The following is a 20,630-nucleotide window of genomic DNA, read 5'->3' as shown; positions in this document are numbered from 1 at the left end:
TTTCAATTTGAAATACTGGTATGTTCGCATAAAGTATCCAGGCTTTCATCTTAAATATTAAGTTGCTATTGATTTATCTCTTGACTCTAAGAAGAAAATAATTTCTTTGCAGAGTCCCTGTTTGATAGGTCATCTTTAGCTAATATTTACATAACTACTTATTTTCTTAGTAAAATATTACTATTTAAATAAACAGACAAATAGGTAAATAACACTCTCCAAGGTGTAATAAAAATGAATTGGGGGATTCTGTTATATAAAATTAAAGTGAATTATAATAACCTATGGAAATGGCATCATCATCCGTGCTTGTGGGGTTTTTGTTGTTAAAAGTACCAGTAATGCAAATAAAACATGGTTTCTATTGAATTGTTAACTTTTTCTCTTAAGTTCATTTCTGCAGTCTACAAATACCTACTGTGTGTTTAAGGTAGATTTTATACTGAATTATAGGTGTATGAAGATAAATAAGACAAAACTCATGCCTTTAGGAATTTCATATTTTGTTGGGGGAAACAAACACGTAACAGATGAATGCATAGCTTATGATGTGAGCAATAAAGGCAGATTTAATGTAATACAGAGTAGTACATTTACTTTCTTGAAGATAGAAAGGAGAGCCTCACAGGGTAATATTACAGCATGCTTTGAAGGCTGGATAGAAAGTCATCAAGTGCCCTAGAAACTGAGACATTTCAGGATGAATGGACTGCATAAGAAAAGACACGGGTGTGTAAAACAGAATATTGTCTTCAGGGCACTGTCGTGTACTTGCTATTTCTGAAAGGTAAATGTGAGGAGAATACTAGAAGATGATACTCAGTACCTTAGATAGAAACCAGAAATACCTTTTATGCCATGCCAAGAAGCTTGGACTCTTTTGCAGGTGCATGAAGCCTAGTGAGGAAGCAAATGTTTTCTAGATGAATGAAAAGGGCATAGCTGAAAGATTTGAAATAGGAAAGGTTTGCAGTCATATTTGTTTATCTGTATTATAATCCTTGTGTCTGCAGTGAGGAAGGAAGTTTGAGGAAAAACCATAAGGAAGTGATTGGAATAAACCAGACACTTGATAATTTGAAAGCAAATGAACAGAATCAGGGGAAGGAGAAAGCAGTTCAATTCTTGACACAGGATAACCATTCAATATGTTATGATGAAGATTCAAACGGTATGAAGATCGATATGGTAATGTTAGAAAACAGGCAGTGAGCTTGGAGGGTGTCTAAAATATATATATGTTTTGCTGACATCAGAACATTAGTAATTTTCATGTCAAACTGCCCAGGAGTGTAGCATACACTTTGCAGATAGGACCCAGAACTGAAATGTTCTCTGAATTCTCTACAAGTATCCAGTTTTCTCCAAATTTAAAAGAATATATATATATATTTTAAGTTATGATGTCACTGCTGCTACTGCTGCTAAGTCACGTCAGTCGTGTCCAACTCTGTGCGACCCTGTAGATGGCAGCCCACCAGGCTTCCCCGTCCCTGGGATTCTGCAGGCAAGAACACTGGAGTGGGTTGCCATTTCCTTCTCCAGTGCATGAAAGTGAAAAGGGAAAGTGAAGTCACTCAGTAATGTCTGACTCTAGTGACCCCATGGACTACAGCCCACCAGGCTCCTCCATCCATGGGATTTTCCAGGCAAGAGTACTGGAGTGGGGTGCCATTGCCTCATTCAGTTTTAATGTCACCTAAAAGGACACCTTAGCATTTTCTGCTGATTAAGATATGGTAACAAAACCCTATGGTGTCCATGGTATATTTAGACCAATGATACTAGCAGTGAATTGGACTCTAGCAGGACATCAAATAAGGACATTCTACATTAATGTGCTTATAACTGACAGTGCTCTTGTTGCATTGAGACTAGTTAGTATTATTGCTTCCTTTAGGAGTCATGAAACTAGGCTAGTTAATTCCTCCAGATAATTGTCTTGTATATTAGCTTCAGTGTTGAAATACAATCAGTTACATCTGATAGAGCTGATTATTGATTTATTGTTCTTCTGGGGTGCTTTAACTTGAAAGTCATATTGTGAAGACTGTTGACACAATTTGTCTTCTTTGAAAATTAATGCTCTATTTCCAGCCCAGGGTTCTTTTTTGCACCCCTATAGGGACTGCCTCTCTTGATAAATTCCTCTAGCCTATAAACATCCTGGCTCACTTAGGTTTCTGAACTGTGATCCACATAACACTTGGGGAGACAATGAGGAAATAAAATTCTATTAGCTTAAATCAGCTGGAACTCCACCTTTTTAATTTCTATAATTCTGTACTTAAGATTTTCTCAAAAAACCACAAAGTCCTGTAGTGCTTTGTATAACTAAAAGCTATAGTTTTTTTAAATAACATCATTTATATGAAAAGGCACTGTAAATTTGCAAGTGCTAATGAAATGTAAGTGGAAAATCATGTAGTTATGATAGTATAAAATTCAATGGTGATTCAGTATAGTATAATTTTCTATTTACTTAAAACCGTTCCTCTGTGTGACTCATTATATTAGTAGGGAGACATTTGTTTCTGTTCTGTTGTCATAGAAATTACCTTAAACATTGAAGCACAGAGGATATTAGTGAAAAAGATAAATAAAACTGTAAATTGAAGTGTAGTCACTCAGTCATGTCCAACTCTTTGTGACCTCATGGACTCCTCTGTCCATGGTATTCTCCAGGCAAGAATACTGGAGTGGGTAGCCATTCCCTTCTCCAGGGGATCTTCCTAACCCAAGGCTCAAACCTAGGTCTCCTGCATTGCAGGAAGATTATTTACTGTCTAAGCCACCAGGGAAGGCTCAAATATAACTGTGGTTAGCTTCAAACAATAACAAATGCCAGAAACTAACAGAGCTTTTCAAGGTGATATTTCTGGTGATAGAATGAAATGTTTTTGATGGGAATTTAAAAACCTGTCTGTAGAGGCTCAGTTGGTAAAGAATCCGCCTGCAATGCAAGAGACCCCAGTTCGATTTCTGGGTCAGGAAGATCCACTGGAGAAGTAATAGGCTACCCACTCCAGTATCCTTGGGCTTCCCTTGTGGCTCAACTGGTAAAGAGTCGCCTGCAATGCAGGAGACCCCAGTTCAATTTCTGGGTCACAAGATTCACTGGAGAAGGAATAAGGCTACCTTCTCCAGTATCCCTGGGCTTCCCTTGTGGCTCAGCTGGTAAACAATCTGCCTGCAATGCAGGTGACCTGGGTTCAATCCCTGGGTTGGGAAGGTACCCTGGAGAAGGGAAGGGCTACCCACTCTAGTATTCTGCCCTGAAGAATTCCATGGACTGTATAGTCCATGGAGTCGCAAAGAGTCGGGCACTACTGAGTGACTTTCATTTTCTCTTCCAGAGACTATTTGCTTTCAACCTCTTCACTACTTCGTTTTTGAGTGCCTGAGTCATCATGCCTATTTTGAAGTCCCTGTTTATCTATTGGTTTGTTTATTGGGCCATAGATCAAGTCCCAGCCATGTGCTAGGAATCATGTGCCTTATGGGATAACAACCAAGCTGTGGACTTGAAAAACTCATGCTTTAGCAGGGAATACAGCCAAGGAAAGAGATGATTGCAACTCAGCAGGATAATGGTATGCATAGGGTATTGGGTAATCACAGGCTAGGAACACACCTACTCTCAGCTTGTTAAATTGTGTTTGATAGTCAGAATTTAGAATTTTGGAGGAGTTGAAGAAGCAGACTGAAAGGAAGTAAAATTCATCCATTGGGGAAATATCTTTTCTCTAAAAAAGCACAAAGGAGACATGAATTCAAGAATGAATTTGAAATGAAATAAAGTAAGCAATACTTACAGAGGAAACCAGGCTCATGCAACTTATAATAAACCAATATATAACATTCTTATGTAAAATGTGTCTATTTTGGGTGGAAAAGCTGAGCTTAAGTCAGTTAAACAAGCATAACTGCATATAGATTCTCTCCCATTGGATCTTTAAAAGTTGAGTAAATTTCATTCTTTGCATAATTTGGAAAGCTTTTCCTCCCAAGAATCATTTCCCTTCAACTTTTACTATATAAGTGTACTTTTCCTAAGCCATTATCATGTTCTGAAAAAGTTTTATTAACGACCAACACTTATTAGACTCAATGGTAATCCAAGCAAGCAAATTATTCTGTGCTTAAGCTAAGGATCAAAATGAAATAAGCTTTAGAGTGAAAAGATCAACATGGGGAGGCCTAAAGTAAATTTCATAAACCACAATTCTTTTTATATTATATTTTTGAGAATATTTTATGGGAAATTCCTTGAGAGTAATTGCACTATTTTCCAGGCAGAATCTTTCTCTTGTTTTCCTCTGAGATTAATAAAAGAGAATAACTCAGAAATAATTTCATAAGTCAGAAATAATTGAGCATAATTCCAGGTTAGTGTTGTCAGAAAACAACAGCTGATGTATTGAGTAACTGCTGTGTATATAGCACTGTCTTAATTATGCTTAAAGGTGAATGAAAAATGAGTAAGAGTTAATACTCTGTGTGTGTGTGTGTGTGTGTGTGTGTGTGTTTGGGAGACAAGTAGGGGGAAGGTAGAGGGACAGGAAGAAATAGTGAGTTAGAGATTGAGGGGGAAAGAGGTCAGGAATGGGAGAAAAAAAAACCTTTAGGTTCCAGTCAAGAGCTCAGCTACCTAATGGAGATTGAACTATAAAAATCCAAATAGGTGTGGGTGAATATGTGTGTGATAAAATGAAAAAAAAAAAAACAGTGAGAATGTTAGTTGCTCACTAATGTCCAACTCTTTGCAACCCCATGGACCCCACCAGGCTCTTCTGTCCATGAAATTCTTCAGGCAAAAATAGTGGAATAGGTAGCCCTTTCCTTCTCCAGAGGATCTTTCTGACCCAGGGATCGAACTCAGCTCTCCTGCATTATGGATTCTTTACCATCTGAGACAATAGGGAAGTCCTTGTGTATGCTAAAACAATTAGTAAAGTTTTTTTTTTTTTTTTTAACAAGGTAGAGATTTTAGAAGTTGCACACAAAACTTGTAGAAGAATTGTAAAATCCAGGCTGAGTTTTCTAAGTGATCTGTAACAAATATTTTTCTGAAGTGGAAAATAAAATGGAAATTCAGCATTCAGTCACCGGCCTAGTGTAACAGTTTTCAGTCTTGCCTGAATCCACTAAAACCACTGTGTGGTAAAAATAACATTCAACGGGCAACAGAGAAGGGGGCTGACAGTGGATAGACAAGGGCTTTATTTAATCTGCTTTGGTGAGACTTTAAGTGAAGACAGTTTGTAAGTAGGGCGCTGTACAACAGTGCCTAGAACCTGGAAGAGTGTGGTCTAGGGAAAAGTGAAATGGAACCCAGTTTTGGAAAGGCAGTGAGTTTGAGACTGGAGTGAAAAGAGGCCAGGAATGGCAGAAAAGTGAAATTAATTAGAAAGGAAAACTGTAGAAGCTGAGGGCTTCCACAGTTGGCTCAGCGGTGAAACCCGCTCAGTGGCTTAGTCTGCTCGTTTGTTGTAATAAAATATAGTCTGGATGGCTTAAACACAGAAATTTATTTCTCGTAGTTCTAAAAGCATGAGAGTTCAGGATCAAGGGCTGGCCAGGAAGCTTTCTTCTCTTGAGGCCTCTGCCCTTGGCTCTTAGGAGGCCACTCCCTGCTGTGTGCCCCCATGGCCTCTGCTTTGTGTTGCCCTAAGAGGGGACAAACTCTCTTACATCTCTTCTTAAACCGGCACTAATCCCATCATAAGAGTCTCACACTCATCATCTCACCCTAATTATTTCCCAAAGTCTCCATCTCAAATACCATAATATTAGGAGTTAGAGACTTAACATATGAATCTGGGAGGTGGGGATACAAATAAATATTCATTCCATAACAATTTCCTTTCTTAAATAATCTGCCCTGGAAAGGAACATTGGAAAGTAGGTTTCTACTAAGGTTTCCAGGTAAAATCCAGAACACCTGCTTAAATTTGCTTGTCATAATTAACAAATAATGTTTTAGTATATAAATATGACCCATACACCATTTGGAATGCACTTATACTAAAAAAAGAGTTTGTTGTTTTTCTGAAAACAAAATTTAACTGTGTAGCCTGTTTTCTTGTTTTGCTAAATCTGGCAACCCTAGCTCCTTGTTTGTAGGCCAGAGGCTTTTTCTGGCCTAATCAACCAATTATTCACTCCAGACAGAGGGAGGGCTAAGATGAACAGACCCTGACATCGGTGATCACTCTGGTTTTGTAAACTGTTGTTGGGTAATTGTGATAATTTGCTGTGTTACAGGGACAGTAATTTTTCAGCATCTCATATTGACTATTGATGATGCTCATCATTTCCTTTATTTAGTCTTTGAAATGCCTGTAGATTTTGCTTTAAGTACATTTAACTGAAAGGCATGTCATATTTTCTTCTCTCTCTTCCACTTAACCTGACTTATGGACAGTGGCAGGCCAATCCTTTTTTAGGACCTCCTCTGTCAAGTGAAAGTGTTAATTGCTCAGTCATGTCTAACTCTTTGCAACCCCATGGACTGTAGCCCACCAGGCTCCTGTGTCCATTGGATTTCCCAAGAAAGAACACTGGAGTGGGTTTCTATTTCTTTCTCCAGAGGATCTTCATGACCCAGGAATCAAACCAGAGTCTCCTGCATTGTAGACTGATTCTTTACCATCTGAGCCACCAGAGTCAAGGTAATTCATGCTTGTGCTTGGATGGCCCAGGCAGCTTCCTGCACCTCCCCAGAAAAGGCTCTGAGTTAGGGCAAGAGCACATGGGGTCAGAAACTTGGGATGAAATCCCTAGATTTTATTAATGGTATGATAGTAATAACACACATCCTCATAACATCTACAGTGTGACAAGCTGGACAGATTTATTAACTTACATAACATTCAGCACCGGAGAAGGCAATGGCACCCCACTCCAGTACTCTTGCCTGGAAAATCCCATGGATGGAGGAGCCTGGTAGGTTGCAGTCTATGGGGTCTCTAGGAGTCGGACACGACTGAGCGACTTCACTTTCACTTTCATGCATTGGAGAAGGAAATGGCAACCCACTCCAGTGTTCTTGCCTGGAGAATCCCAGAGACAGGGGAGCCTGGTGGGCTGCCGTCTATGGGGTCGCACAGAGTTGGACACGACTGAAGTGACTTAGCAGCAGCAGCAACATTCAGCATACCCTATGGAGGTTGGTGCTATAATGATCTCAGTTTTATATATATGGAAGATACGGAACCATTAAGTAGTATTTACAGGTTCATAGAGATTGTTTAATGTATAATATTTTTATTATCATCATTTTAGTGCTTAGTGAAGGAGAAACAACAAAGCCATGATCAATTGTTTTAAAATTCCGTTTGTCCTTGAAAATACTGTTGGTTTGCTGCTTAATAAATTGGAACTTCAAATCATTTAGGTTAAAAAAATATGTTGAGCCCTGTCTAATGTGAGCTGGCTTAACTGCTACATTCTGTCTGTTACTTTGTCATAAAGTTAGGCAGCTTTGGGGTAAGCAGGGGAAACTCTAGTCTCAGTTACTTTGAGTATATTCAGGTTTTAATGAAGTCATTGGCAGGTTGGAGTCATTCTAAGCCTGTGAGAGAATATATTAAGTTGGGAAGAATAAGTGGTGAAAAAAAGTTGACATTCAATTTTCAGCGTCAGAGAGTCATCTTCTTACAGTGTTCCTCCTCAATTGTTGAAAAATAGTGACAATTTTCAGATTTTATACTTTCCTTTTATTTATAAAAAATGGAAAAAATCTATTATTTTTAAGATTTAGTGAAAATGAATATTTCCAAAGATTTTGTACTGACATGTTAAAATTCAATTTGATATCTACTAAAATATGAAATATAACTTTGTCATGTCATATGATATATGTTCAACTGACAGTTTTAGCAAAATCCTATAGCAAATTATAAATAGGCAGATGTCAGGGTACTATAAACAAAACCCCAAAAACAGATCGGGTGGCTTAAACAGCAAACATTTATTTCTCACAGTTCTTGAGGCCAGAAGTCCATGGTCAAAGTACTGGCAGGTTCCCAGGCAGCACTAGTGGTAAAGAACATGCCTGCCAATGCAGGAGACTTAAAAGACATGGGTTTGAGCCCTGGGTCTGGAAGATCCTGGAGGAAGGCATGACAACCCACTCCAGTATTCTTGCCTGGAGAATCCCATGCACAGAGGGGCCTGGCGAGCTGTATAGCCCACAGGGTCACAAAGAGTCGGACACAACTGAGCACACACAATCCTCTTCTTAAAGGCTTCACTCTTACGACCTAATCACCTCCTAAAGTCCCACCTCTTAATACTGTCATGTTGTGGATTTGATTTTAACATTTGAATGTTAGGGGCAGGGAGGGGCTCAAATATTCAGTCTGTAGTAGTAAACAAGTCAGTATAAATCAGAATAATCCAGTCCCGGATTAAGAATGAATGTTACAGATAATCAATTTGACACTCACTTATTTTTTGAAGCCACAGGAACATTTTCTGCTAGTGTACAAACAGGTATATGAAGTTAATAATAAGGTATTTTTTCCCTTAAGTTAGGGTCTAAAAATGGGGAAAAAATTGAAATTCTGAAACATCTACTATGAAAGGGCATTTTAGGAAAAATAATTTACTCTAGCTCTGTAAACTCCCTCTGAACTAGTTCTTACTCTCTTTATTTTATATGTTAGGAAACTGACTTAGGAGTTACTTGCCCACAATCACTGAGGCAGGATTTGAAGTCCCTAGGTCTGTCTGATCCATTGGCCATGACCTTCCCTCCCATCATGCATGGCCTCTCTGGGAGAAAAGGAAAGGTTGAGACTTGCTATTTCTGTACAGATTCTAGGGTGGTATGCACACATATGTAAGCATATCTCTCTGCACCTCACTGGGATGGAGCGGAGAGAAAGACTACTTTTCAGGTTCCACTCTGACTCAATGAACACTGTGAATGGCTCTGAACCCTGCTCCAAAAAGAAATACCTGTTGGTAACTCCAAAGAGGTATTTCCAAGTCCATAGGCTACCACTTCTTAAGTTTCTCCAGAACCAACTGCAAAGGATTTTGAGAGTAGTTGTTCAGTCTGTAAGTTGTGTCCTACTCTTTGTGACCCCATGGACTGCAGCATACCAAGTTCCTCTGTCCTTCACTATCTCCCAGAGTTTGCTCAAATTCATGTCCTTTGAATCAGTGATACTCCTAACCATCTCATTCTCTGTTGCTCCCTTCTTCTTTTGCCTTCAGTCTTTCCCAGCATCAGGGTCTTTTCAGTGAGTCAGCTCTTCACCTCAGGTGGCCAAAGTGTTGGAGCTTCAACTTCAGCATCAGTCCTTCCAATGATTATTCAGGGTTGATTTCCTTTAGGATTGACTGGTTTCACCCCCTAGGAATCCCAGGGACTCTCAGTAGTCTTCTCCAGTTCCACAGTTTGAATTTGAGAGTAGAGGGTAGCAGAATTTAAACTCTCAAGTGATACTAAAGCAATTGCAACAACTAAAGTTTGAGAACCATCATATACTTAGGAGCCAAGAATAGGAAAGAGAGAGAGAGAGAAGTGGTAGGAAGAGGAAAAGGGAGAGAAAGAAATTGAATTGTTTGACAGTAGGAATTTAAAGTGCTATTCCATTCAAAATTTGTTGAGTACTTACTATTTGTAAAATATTGAGCTATACTTTACAGGGTTATAAATATGAAAGACAAATAGAACATTTTTTCCCCTGAAAGGAAAGGTCTCCTTTTATATAATGCATGTCTTATGTTTAATACCTTTTCTAACATATTTAATAATGCCATTTACTGATCAATTCATACTTGTTTAGAAGTCAGACTTGATCTGGTGTGTATTATAATTCATCATCTATAAGCCACTCACAATTTCTAAATCTGTTTTCCTAATCTTTAAAACAAAGACCCATGCTGTCTAATTTAGAATGTTTATGATTTTGTGGTTTCAAATGAATCAAGGGAAATATCTATCTAAAACTGTATTGGAAGCTATAGTATTTCATAGGACATAAGGAAGCATTTACTGCTTGTATTGTACTTGGCTAAACACAAATTTACTTTACCCATTTAAATTATTATAGACAACCTATTGCATTGATTCTTAAACATTTATAAAAATATAATTAATTATGTATTTTTGCATATTGTGTTTGGAAGTTTTCTAAGTGAGGGCAGTAGATATATAAAATGCAAGTCATATTCAGAAACTGATACGAATTTTCTTAAGTAGAACCTATCCTGACAATTCATGTGCAACCCAATGAATCTCTAGTGGGACATTCAGGTCACTCCCTCCTTAATACAAATTATTTTCAAACTAGTTTTAACCTTGACTGGTATCTTAAAAATTATTTTAAAAAGAGATACATAGTTGCATTAATAATCTGTAATGTTTTTTCCACTACAAATCCTGTTTTCCTTTATATGCAGGAGTCATGCTCCAGTTTTATATATAAAAATATTAAATTAAGACAATATGAATACATTTTTTTTATTTCATAAAAGTTCTGCACAGTGACTCAAAGGCATAGATCCCCCTCAGTAATGATGGGGAAAATAGGGACATGTTCCCTTTTGTATAGTACTTTGGGGACTCAGATTTCACTAGGAAAAAAGAACACATATGTTTAATAAACTTGTTTTTTAATTGGGGTAGAGTTGCAGGGTAGGTGGGTGAAATGCTGAGAAACACATAGAAGAATTGAAAATATCAATCAATTATGACCTGGATTATCATGTTTGTAAGGTGTTTTTTTTTTTCTTGCCCCAGAGAGAAAATGAGCACTTTTGGTAAAGTCATTACAAGATGAATAGCAAATGGATTTTAATTATATACCATTTGTATATCTGCAAATAATTACCTAGAAATTGCTACCTGGGTGACAGTGGTTGATAGAAAGCTACCAGGCAAGGAAAACATCTAATATGAGTAATGAAAACAAGAACTTCAGCTGCGTGCAGACAGCAAACCAGAGCTGGGAATGCACCAACACACGCATTTGAGGGGTCAGATTTCCTGGCTTCCAAATCTTTGGGGTGTCCAGTTGCCAATGAAAGTCCCTAGTTCAAAGTCTCTAATTAAGATGAGCTTTCCTTGAGAGTCTTCTTAAATGCAGGCCCTTTGCTGTTCTTATAGGGGGTTTATACCCTCTTAGGTAAGGGCTTCCCAGAGGGCACTAGTGGTAAAGAACTCGCCTGACAATGGAGGAGACATAAGAGACATGGGTTCAATCCCTGGGTTGGAAAATCCCCCGGAGGAGGGCATGCAACCCACTCCAGGGTTCTTTCCCGGAGAATGCCAGGGACAGAGGAGCCTGTCAGACTACAGTCCATAGGGTCCCAAAGAGTCGGACAGGACTGATGCGACTTAGGACATACACACATACACAGGTCATTCTAATTGTTATGTTTGCTTGCCCAGTAGGAAAAAAGTGCTGGCTGTAACCTCAGAACGTTCTTGTGTATCGACAAAGACTCTGAGAAATCAAACGGCAATTTCCTTTATATGATGTAACCCTAGTGGGCAAGCTTCAGGCCTCTGAGCCCTAGTAGTTGTTGCTCAGTCATGTCCAGCTCTTTGCAATCCCATGGACTGCAGCATGCCAGGCTTCCCTGTCCTTCACTAACTCCCGGAGCTTGCTCTAACTCATGTCCATCGAGTTGGTGATGCCATCCAACCGTTTTGTCTTCTGTCATCCCCTTCTCCTCCTGCCTTCAATCTGTCCTAGCATCAGGGTCTTCTCTAATGAGTGAGCTCTTCACATCAGGTTGCCAAAGTATTGGAGCTTCAACTTCAGAATCATTCCTTCCAATGAATATTCAGGACTGACTTCCTTTAAGATTGACTCCTTTGATCTTGCAGTCCAAGGACTCTCAAGAGTCTTCTCCAACACCACAGATCAAAAGTATCAATTCTTTGACGCTTAACCTTCTTTATGGTCCAACTCTCAGGTCCATACATGACTACTGGAAAAACCATAGCTCTGACTAGATGGACCTCTGTTGGCAAAGTAATGTCTGCTTTTTAATATGCTATCTACTGTGCCCTAGTAGGTTGGATCTTAAGGAAACCAGCTTAAGCCTTTTAGTCTATTGTGAAAACCAACTTAAGTCTTAGTTTATATTTTTAGAGAAATTGTAAGATGATAAAATTATGGCATGTTTTCATATGAAAAGTACCCTCCAGGGTTAGAGGTGGCTGCAGATTTAGCTGGAGATATCTGGGCAGCAATTAAGTATTTATCTAGGGTTTGCAGATTCAGCCCCCCAAGCCTGCAGACATATATTATTTGTCTAGAATAGTGTCTTTCTTTGTTTAATTTGAATTTGAGTATCTTTGGTTGGTGCATGGCAGCTGTTTGCCACAATTGTGAAACTTCCTATGTACTGCTTTTTCCTTGGCCTACTTCACATTTACTGAAGGCAGTTGTCTGTGTTCTTAGTTTAATACTGTGAGTACTGGTGAGATTTCCTTTCTAGAGCCTGGAATATCTCACATAAATAGGGAAAGGGAGGACATTTATTAAACTGCTAGAGCCAAGCTTTCAGGGAAATAGTAATCAGTAACCACACAGAAGGCTGGCTGAATATCAAGGGAGGTATGGAGAGCTTTGATGGTACAGGTCAAAAACCAGGCCTGAAGGACAAGGGGTCAAGGTTATAAATCAAGGCCATGAGGCCAAAACGTTGGCCAAGCCCATGGACAACAGATACAGGGACTAGAGGAACTAGTTAGAGGAACTAGCTGGAACAGTGGTTAGGGCTAGGTCGCTAACCAAATCTTGTAGCTAGTAGACATTCATGCTGTTTTTCCTGTTTTCTTTTTGTTGTTGTTTTCTATTTTTTTCTGTTCAAATAACAGCACTTGAGGATAGCCTTGGAAAGAAGGGGGAAAGCACTAAGACTTTTTTCTACAGCCTGACTTATTTTTCACCTATCCATCTTTTTCTTGTGATTTATTTACTTCTGATTTCTACTCTTTTGATTTGTATTAGTATTTTTAAAACTCACTTTCTAATTCCTGACTTTCTTCCTGGATCTCCAGAGTTGATTATTAATATGTCCCCCACACTGCCTCCTAGCCTAGAAGACATGTTGCCTATCTTTGCTTACTCAAAAAAGCATTGAACACTATACCCTTTATATTACTGTTTCTTCCTATCATCATCTCAGCAAGTAGGTACTATGTACCCATTTTACAGAGGACAAGACAATCTCTGAGAACTGTAATTTTATACATAGCCTATAAATAAATTTTATAGTTTACTATAAAATGCCCAGAGTGATACACCTCCTAACTTGAACTCTCATCTTCTGTCTCCAAAGTTGTAATCATTCTCGGGCAGGCTCCTGATTCTATTTGCTCTTCAAGAGCAAATTGATTATTCTACACCTCTAAAGTATGAATGTATCTGCCTATTATAGAACTTAACATTTTGCAATAGCTCTGATTTACTGCAGGCTGCAGTACTGGAGGCACTACACTGTGAAAAACTTAAAGACAGTGGATCTGCCTGCAATGCAGGGGACTCGGGTTTGATCCCTGGGTCAGAAAGAGCTGCTTGAGAAAGGAATGGCTACCCACTTCAGTGTTCTTTCCTGGAGAATCCCATGGACGGAGGAGCCTTGTGGGCTTTAGTCCATGGGATTGCAAAGAGCTGGACTTGACTGAGCAATTAATACGTTCACTTTCATACTGGGTAAAGTTCTGGTTACTGAGTAGGGGATTAATTATTGAATAGATAATGAATACAATCATTCATAGCTTTTTAATCTATGTATTTGATTAACTCAATCAACAGAAGGAGCCTGGCCTTGGGACCCAGGCCTTATTTGGTTTATTTTAGGCACATGTCACCTGAGGTTGTTACTTTTCTTCTTGTTGGTGTTCATGATCTGAGCAAATCCAGACAGAAGTAACAAGCAGAGCTGCAATCAGAATTTGGACTGTCTGATTACATGTCTTATGTTGCATGCAATACAGGTTAACATCTAGGATATGATCAAAGCATATGTAAATAATAAATAGATTATCGTTTTTCTACTTGCTCTAAATCAGTGGTACTGCCCTGTTTACCATTTGTTTATCAAGCACTAAATTTTTGGAAATCTTTTTCTACATTGAAATATTTAACTGGATATTGATTTACAGTTTTTCTCTTGTTTTTTTAAAATGTGGAGGACATCATTATCCCTGTTTTAGTTTCTGATGTTGGAAATGACTATCCAAACAATAAATGTAGAACGGATGGTACAGCGGAAATAGTTCTAGGCTAGGTGAAAGTGGGCAGGAGAGTTAGTGACGGAGATCAGACGCTAGAAGACTGAGCCCCAGCTCTGCTGTTACTCAACATCTATTTAACCCTACTGTGTGCTGGGCATCCTACCAGCTGATGGTTGCACGAAGATGAATGAAGTGAGATCCTAAGCAGCTCACAATTTACTAGAGGAAGCAGACCAGTGAACAAGTGGTAATAATATAGAAAATATATAAATTCATATATACAGAGACAGAAGTAAAAGCAGAGGGATAAGCAGAGGAAAAAAAGAGAGAGCGCGAAAGAGCCAAGGAAAGAATTATTTTCCAACTGGAGCAGTAACTCTTGAGCAGAGGAGTCACTTTACCCCTTTCTCTAGTCTGCTTACCTGCTACATCAATGTTTCCTAAACTTCAGCGATTTTTGGTATCATCTTCATATTTTAGATAGATCTAAGGACTGCTTTCATGCTATTTGTGTCCTTTCAATAGACTTTAAATTAGTTGACCTTTTATTTTTTTTAAATAAATGCACATTCTCTTAAACTGCAATATCTATGAAATCACAAGCTAAAATAGCTATTTCTTCTTGACACATCTAGTTTGAGTTTGCTGAAATTCCCCACCCAAACTAAGAATAATAGCTCTTTGAGTCTTTTACCTCAGCAAACTGAATTAATACACATACAAAACAAATACAATACATTCCTCTTAAAATCAACTTGTAAAATAGTGTATTACTACTTAAAAACATCTCATGTTCCACCACTGACACCAAAGCCATCATGATTTAGAAAATTCTAGACAAGTTGTTTCTTTTGGAGTCCCTTCTGTCCTTAGTATATTTTCTCTAAAAGTTTTGTTAGCAAAATAAGTGCATCTTCTTATTATCTGTCAGGTAATTGAAATTCACAGAGACCTGAAGGGATAGATGAATTTTGGATTTCCCCAAAGACTTTGCTAATGTCAGAAAAGTTGAAACCAATGATCAGAAGTCATATTGGAGCATCCTCTTCTTGCCTGGAGGAGTTTGGAAAGTCACAAATCTAGAAAGAGGAGATCAATTTCTGAACATGTTTATTCAAAGGAGGGTGGAATAATGTATTCCCCATCCTTACATCACAGGAGTTGTTTTTTTTTTTTAACTGAAAACTGGTTCCTGTCATAAATATAAATACAGAATTAAAGAGGCATAGGAGGCATTAAAGCAGAAAAATTCTATTGAGCTTTTAAGGAAAAGAATTATTTTATAATTTATTTATGATACAATAATGGTTTATTGTTTAAAATTCCAAAAAAGAAATTATGATAGCATGTAATCTAGAAATAAGCTATAGACCTTTAGGGAAATTAAAAGAAAAGCATATTTTTCCAATGGAAAAAATAGCAATAATTGTCATATTTATTGTATCATGTTGGTATTTTCCACTACAGACATAATAAACTTATTTTTCTTGCTATCTTATTTTCTGAAACTAAGACCCATTTCATTGTGATTTTCATAGGAGAGAGAATGTGGGGTGGCTGTGTGTATTTTAAACATATTCAATATTATGATCGAAGATTATGTTAAAGAATCACTAGCTTTATTTTGTAATATGAAGGCATATTTTTTAAAAAGGGGATAATACACATTTTTTATGTTTATCAAAAAAAGGTTGTTGGTTTTGTTGTTTAGTTGCTAAGTCATGTCTGACTCTTTGCAACTCCATGGACCCTAGCCTTCCAGGCTCCTCTGTCCATGGGATTTTCTGGGCAGAATACTGAAGCAGGTTGCAATTTCATTCTCAACAGGATCTTCTCAACCCAGGGACCAAACCTGTGTCTCCTGCATTGGCAGGCAGATTCTTTACCACTGAGCCACCAGGGAGCCCATCAAAAAGGGTACAGGGTAAAAATTTATAAGCTCAAAAGTAATTATGAAAGCAGCTACTTTTATGTTTTTAATGAATCTTTATTCAGAGATATTAACCATCATAATGGACCTTCCATATCATCCTCAGCAAAACAATGTTTCTGAGCCCCTGTGTCACTTTCAGACTTCAACTGACTTATTGTAAAACATATTGGGACACTGTTTGGGGATGAATCTTGTCCCCCCAAAAGATCTTTGCAAATCCTAACTACTGGTACCTCAGAATGTGATCTTATTTGAAAATAGGGTCATTGATCACTTAGGTTAACTGATTAATTAGATGTAACTAAAATTCTAAGTTAAGATGAAGTCATACTGAAGTAGAGTCGGCCCTTAATCTAATATGACTACTGTCCTTAGAAGACACAGAGACACATGGGGAGAACATTGTGAGATCATAGAGACAGAGACTGAAGAGCTGAAAGCCAAGAACCAGCAAGGACTGTCAGAAAACTACAAGAAATCTAGGGAGAAGATCCTCCTCTACAGGTATCTTGGGGAGCATGGCCCTGCTGACACCTTGATCTCAGACTTCTAGCCTCCATAAGTATGAGACAATAAATTTCTGTTTTTTAACGCACCCAGTTTGCCATAATATGTTAGGACAACCCTTGGAAACTGATATAGGCATGAACTATGTATTCAGGAACAGTTGTGGATATTTGAAATTAGTCGACAATGCAAACTAAGATTTCTGCCCTGGTGGGGTTTCTATTCTCCAGTGGGAAAAAATAAGTAAATTGGACAGTAAGTTAGGTAGTAATGAATTTTGGTATTGCAAAGTAGAGGTGGATGGAAGGGAAGAACGCTACAGTGAAAAGAGTGGCCATATATAAATGTGCAAAATGTGAAGATGGTGAAAGTATAAAAATATTTGGGAAAAAACATTCCCAGGAGCAGGAAGCCCTGAATGCAAAGCCTTAGGGCTGAAACTTGCCCATTCTATTGGAGGAACAGCCAAGAATCATACTGTCTGGACTGAGCAAGAGAAAGAATAAAGGAGCTAAGGTTAGGGCAGTAGCTGGGAAACCAGTGTTCTAGAACCTGGCATGGTTTTATGTGAAATGAACTGGGAAGACAATGAAGGTTAAATCAGGGTCATGATATGACCTGACCTACTTTTTAAGAGAATCACAGTGTCTGTGTTCACAATTGATGAGAAAGGATAAAGATAGGAGCCAGAGGACCAATTCTTAGGCTCTTTAAACAATCTAGACAAGAGATCATGCTTAGTCCAAGGTAGCAATAGGGAGGGATAAACAATGGTTGGAGTATAGGGAGCCAGCAAGATTTCCTGATCAGGGAACCACTGATCTTTTTACTGTCTTCACAATTTTGCCTTTTCCAGAATGTCATATGGTTGGATAGTAACATTTTGAAAAAAAAACTTTTGAAAAACTGACTTTTTCCACTTAGTCATATACACTTAATGTTCCTCTGTGTCTTTTCAGGATTTGGTAACTCATTTCTTTTTAGCATTGAATAGTATTCCACTGTTTGAATGTACCGTAATCCATTTACCCTTTCACCTATTGAATGACATCATGATTGCTTCCAAGTTTTGGCAATTAAGAATAAAGCTACTATAAACACCCATGTTTAAGTCTTTGTGTGAACTTCTGTTTTCAGCTCGTTTGTATAAATGCCAGGGAGCATGGATGCTGGATCTAGCAAGAGAATGTATTGTAAGAAATATTTTTCTTATTTTGTGAGAATCTACCAAACTGTCTCCCAAAGTGGTTGTGATATTTTTCATTTCCACTATCAATAATGAAGATTTATGTTGCTCGACATCCATACTCTATGTAAGTGTTTCAGAGTTTGTCCATTTTAATTTGTGTTATCTCATTTTAACTCACATTTCCTGAATGACATGTGATATGTAGCATAATTTCATATGCTTTTCTGCCATCTGTATATCTTCCTTGGGCTTCCCAGGTGGGGCTAGTAGTAAAGAACCCACCTGATGTAGGTTCACTCCTTGGTTCGAGAAGATCCCCTGGGGGAGGAAATGGCAACCCACTCCAGTATTTTACCTGGAGAATCCCATGGACAGAGAAGCCTGACAGGCTACAGTCCACAGGGTCGCAAAGAGTCAGACACGACTAAAGTGACTTACTTAACATGCACATGTATCTTCTTTGATGCGATGTGTATTGAGATCTTTGGCCCACTTTTAAAATCACATTGTTAATGTTAAGTTTTGAGTTTTTGCCTGTTGTGAATAACAATTCATTATCAGATGTGTGTTTTGAAAAATTTCCTCTCAGTCTGTGGTTTGTCTTTTCATTATCTTAACATTGTCTTTCAGAGTTTTTTGTTTTAATGAATTCCAGCTTATCTCTTATTTCTTTCATGGATCTTACCTTCGGTGTTATATCTAAAAACTCAGCACCTTACCAAAACTCATCTAGGATTTACCCTATATTATCTTCTAGGAGTTTTATAGATTGCTATTTTACATTTAGGGTTTTTTTTTAATCCATTTTTAGTTAATTTTCATCCATGTGTTTAGGTTCTTTTTTTTTTTTTCCCCATGTGGTTGTCTACTTGTTCCAAAACCATTTGTTGAAAAGACTGTAGCTTCATTGTCTTGACTTGACTTTTTTGTCAAAGAACCATTGGGTTTATTTATGTAAGTCTATTTCTGAATTCCCTATTCTGTCCCAATGACCTGTTCTTTTGCCAGTATCGAACTGTCTTGATTACTGTAGCTTTATAGTAAGTCTCAAAGTTGGTAGTTATCAGTCTTCTGACTTCGTTCTTCTCCTTCAGTATCATGTTGGCTGTTCTGGGTCTTTTGCCTCTTCATATAAACTTTAGAATTGTTTTGTTGATATACAGAAAATAATTTGGGATTTTGATTGTGATTGCATTGAACCTATAGATTAAATAGGAGAGAACTGAAATCTTGATAATATTGATTCTTTCTATCTACAACCATAAACTAATACTTCATTCAATTAGTTTTTTTGATTTTACACATCAGAGTTTTGTAGTTTTTTCATATAACTCTTGTACATATTTTGTTGGATTTATACTTAAGTATTTCATTTTGGGGAATGCTGAATATAAATAGAATTATGCTTTTAATTTCAAATTCTACTTGTTCATTGGTGGCATATAAGAAAGTGATTGACCTTTGTAAATTAATGTTGTATCCTGCAACCTCGCTATAATTGTTTATTAGTTCCAATAATTTTTTGTTTGCTCTTATTTTGTTAGAATTTTCTGTATATGATTATATTAACTGTCAACAAAGACAGTTTCTCATTTCCAATCTGTATACCTTTTATTCCCTTTTATTATCTTTTTGCATTAGCCACAGTTTTCAATATGATGTTGAAAACAAGTGGTGAGAAGGGACGTCTTTTCCTTGTACATGATCTTAGATGGAAAACTTCAAGTTCCTTGCCATTATGTGAGTTATACAGGGTTTTTACAGATAGTCCTTATGAATCTGAGAAAACTTCCCTCTGTATCTGGTTAACTGAGTATTTTACTGGGTATTGGATTTGGTCATGTGCTTTTTCGACATTGTTGGTATGACCTATGATTTTTGCGGGGGAGGGTGTTGTTTTGATGGATTACATTAATTGATATTCAAGTGTTGAACCAGCCTTGCATACCTCAGATAAATCCCACTTGGTCTTGGTGTATAATTCTTTTTACAAATTGTTTGGTTTTATTTGCTAATATTTTGTCAAAGATTTTGCATGCTTGTTCAAAAGAGAGATTCGTCTGTAGTTTCCTTTTCTTGTAATGTGTTTGTCTGGTTTTGGTATTAGAGTAATGCTGGCCTCATAGAATGAGTTAGGAGTATTCCCTCTGTTTCTAAAATGCCCACCTTTAATGTTATTCTTTTGCTTTATTTTACTCCAATCATTAATCTTTTTTCCCCCTACTTTCCCTTTTGCCTCCTTTCTTTCTCTGTGGCTTTAATTTTCATGTATTTTTCCTCCCTCCATCCTTTCCTCCCTTTTTTCATTATTTCTACCTATGTTACTCTTAATTTCACGGTTTTTAACTAACTAGTTTTTAACTGGGGAAGTCCATCCCATGGAGGTGGCCACACCCAGAGAAAGAAAGCCTAGTTTTCTATTTCCATGAACATTACAGGTGTGCTTCACCTCAGAGGGATGGAGGTTGTCTGCTAAATGTATATTAAAACCAGTGGTTATGTTCCTTTAAGAGCAGCTGGCACCATGGAATTTGCTTCTCAATGATTTAGATTCCTTTTCCAAAATAAACCCATGTGCTGTTGTGCTTAGTCGCTCAGCTGTGTCCGACTCTTTGCAACCCCGTGGACTAAGCCCACCAGGCTCCTCTGTCCTTGGGGATTCTCCAGGCAACAATACTGGAGTGGGTTGCCGTGCCCTCCTCCAGAGGGTCTTCCCAACCCAGAAATGGAACCCATGTCTCCCACATTGCAGGTAGTTTATTTACAATCTGAGCCATCAGAGAAGACCA

General features: G+C 37.8%; 1 protein-coding gene and 1 long non-coding RNA gene across 3 annotated transcripts in view; both read left to right on the top strand.

The window, feature by feature from the left end:
- Positions 1-20,630, top strand: part of KCNIP4 (potassium voltage-gated channel interacting protein 4) — a 1,318,263-nt gene that overhangs the window by 363,063 nt on the left and 934,570 nt on the right. The gene's annotated exons all lie outside the window — the stretch shown is intronic.
- The window catches only part of LOC139183609 (uncharacterized), an 80,927-nt gene that overhangs the window by 10,035 nt on the left and 50,262 nt on the right, over positions 1-20,630 (top strand). Inside the window, exon 1 of the long non-coding RNA XR_011567121.1 lies at positions 1-20,630. This exon is cut by the window's left edge and continues 10,035 nt beyond it; it is cut by the window's right edge and continues 17,777 nt beyond it. This is a non-coding gene — a long non-coding RNA (uncharacterized lncRNA).

The sequence above is a fragment of the Bos indicus genome, chromosome 6, assembly GCF_029378745.1.
Source record: "Bos indicus isolate NIAB-ARS_2022 breed Sahiwal x Tharparkar chromosome 6, NIAB-ARS_B.indTharparkar_mat_pri_1.0, whole genome shotgun sequence".
NCBI classification, from domain to species: Eukaryota; Metazoa; Chordata; class Mammalia; order Artiodactyla; family Bovidae; genus Bos; species Bos indicus.
This window is presented reverse-complemented; position numbering and strand designations above follow the sequence as displayed.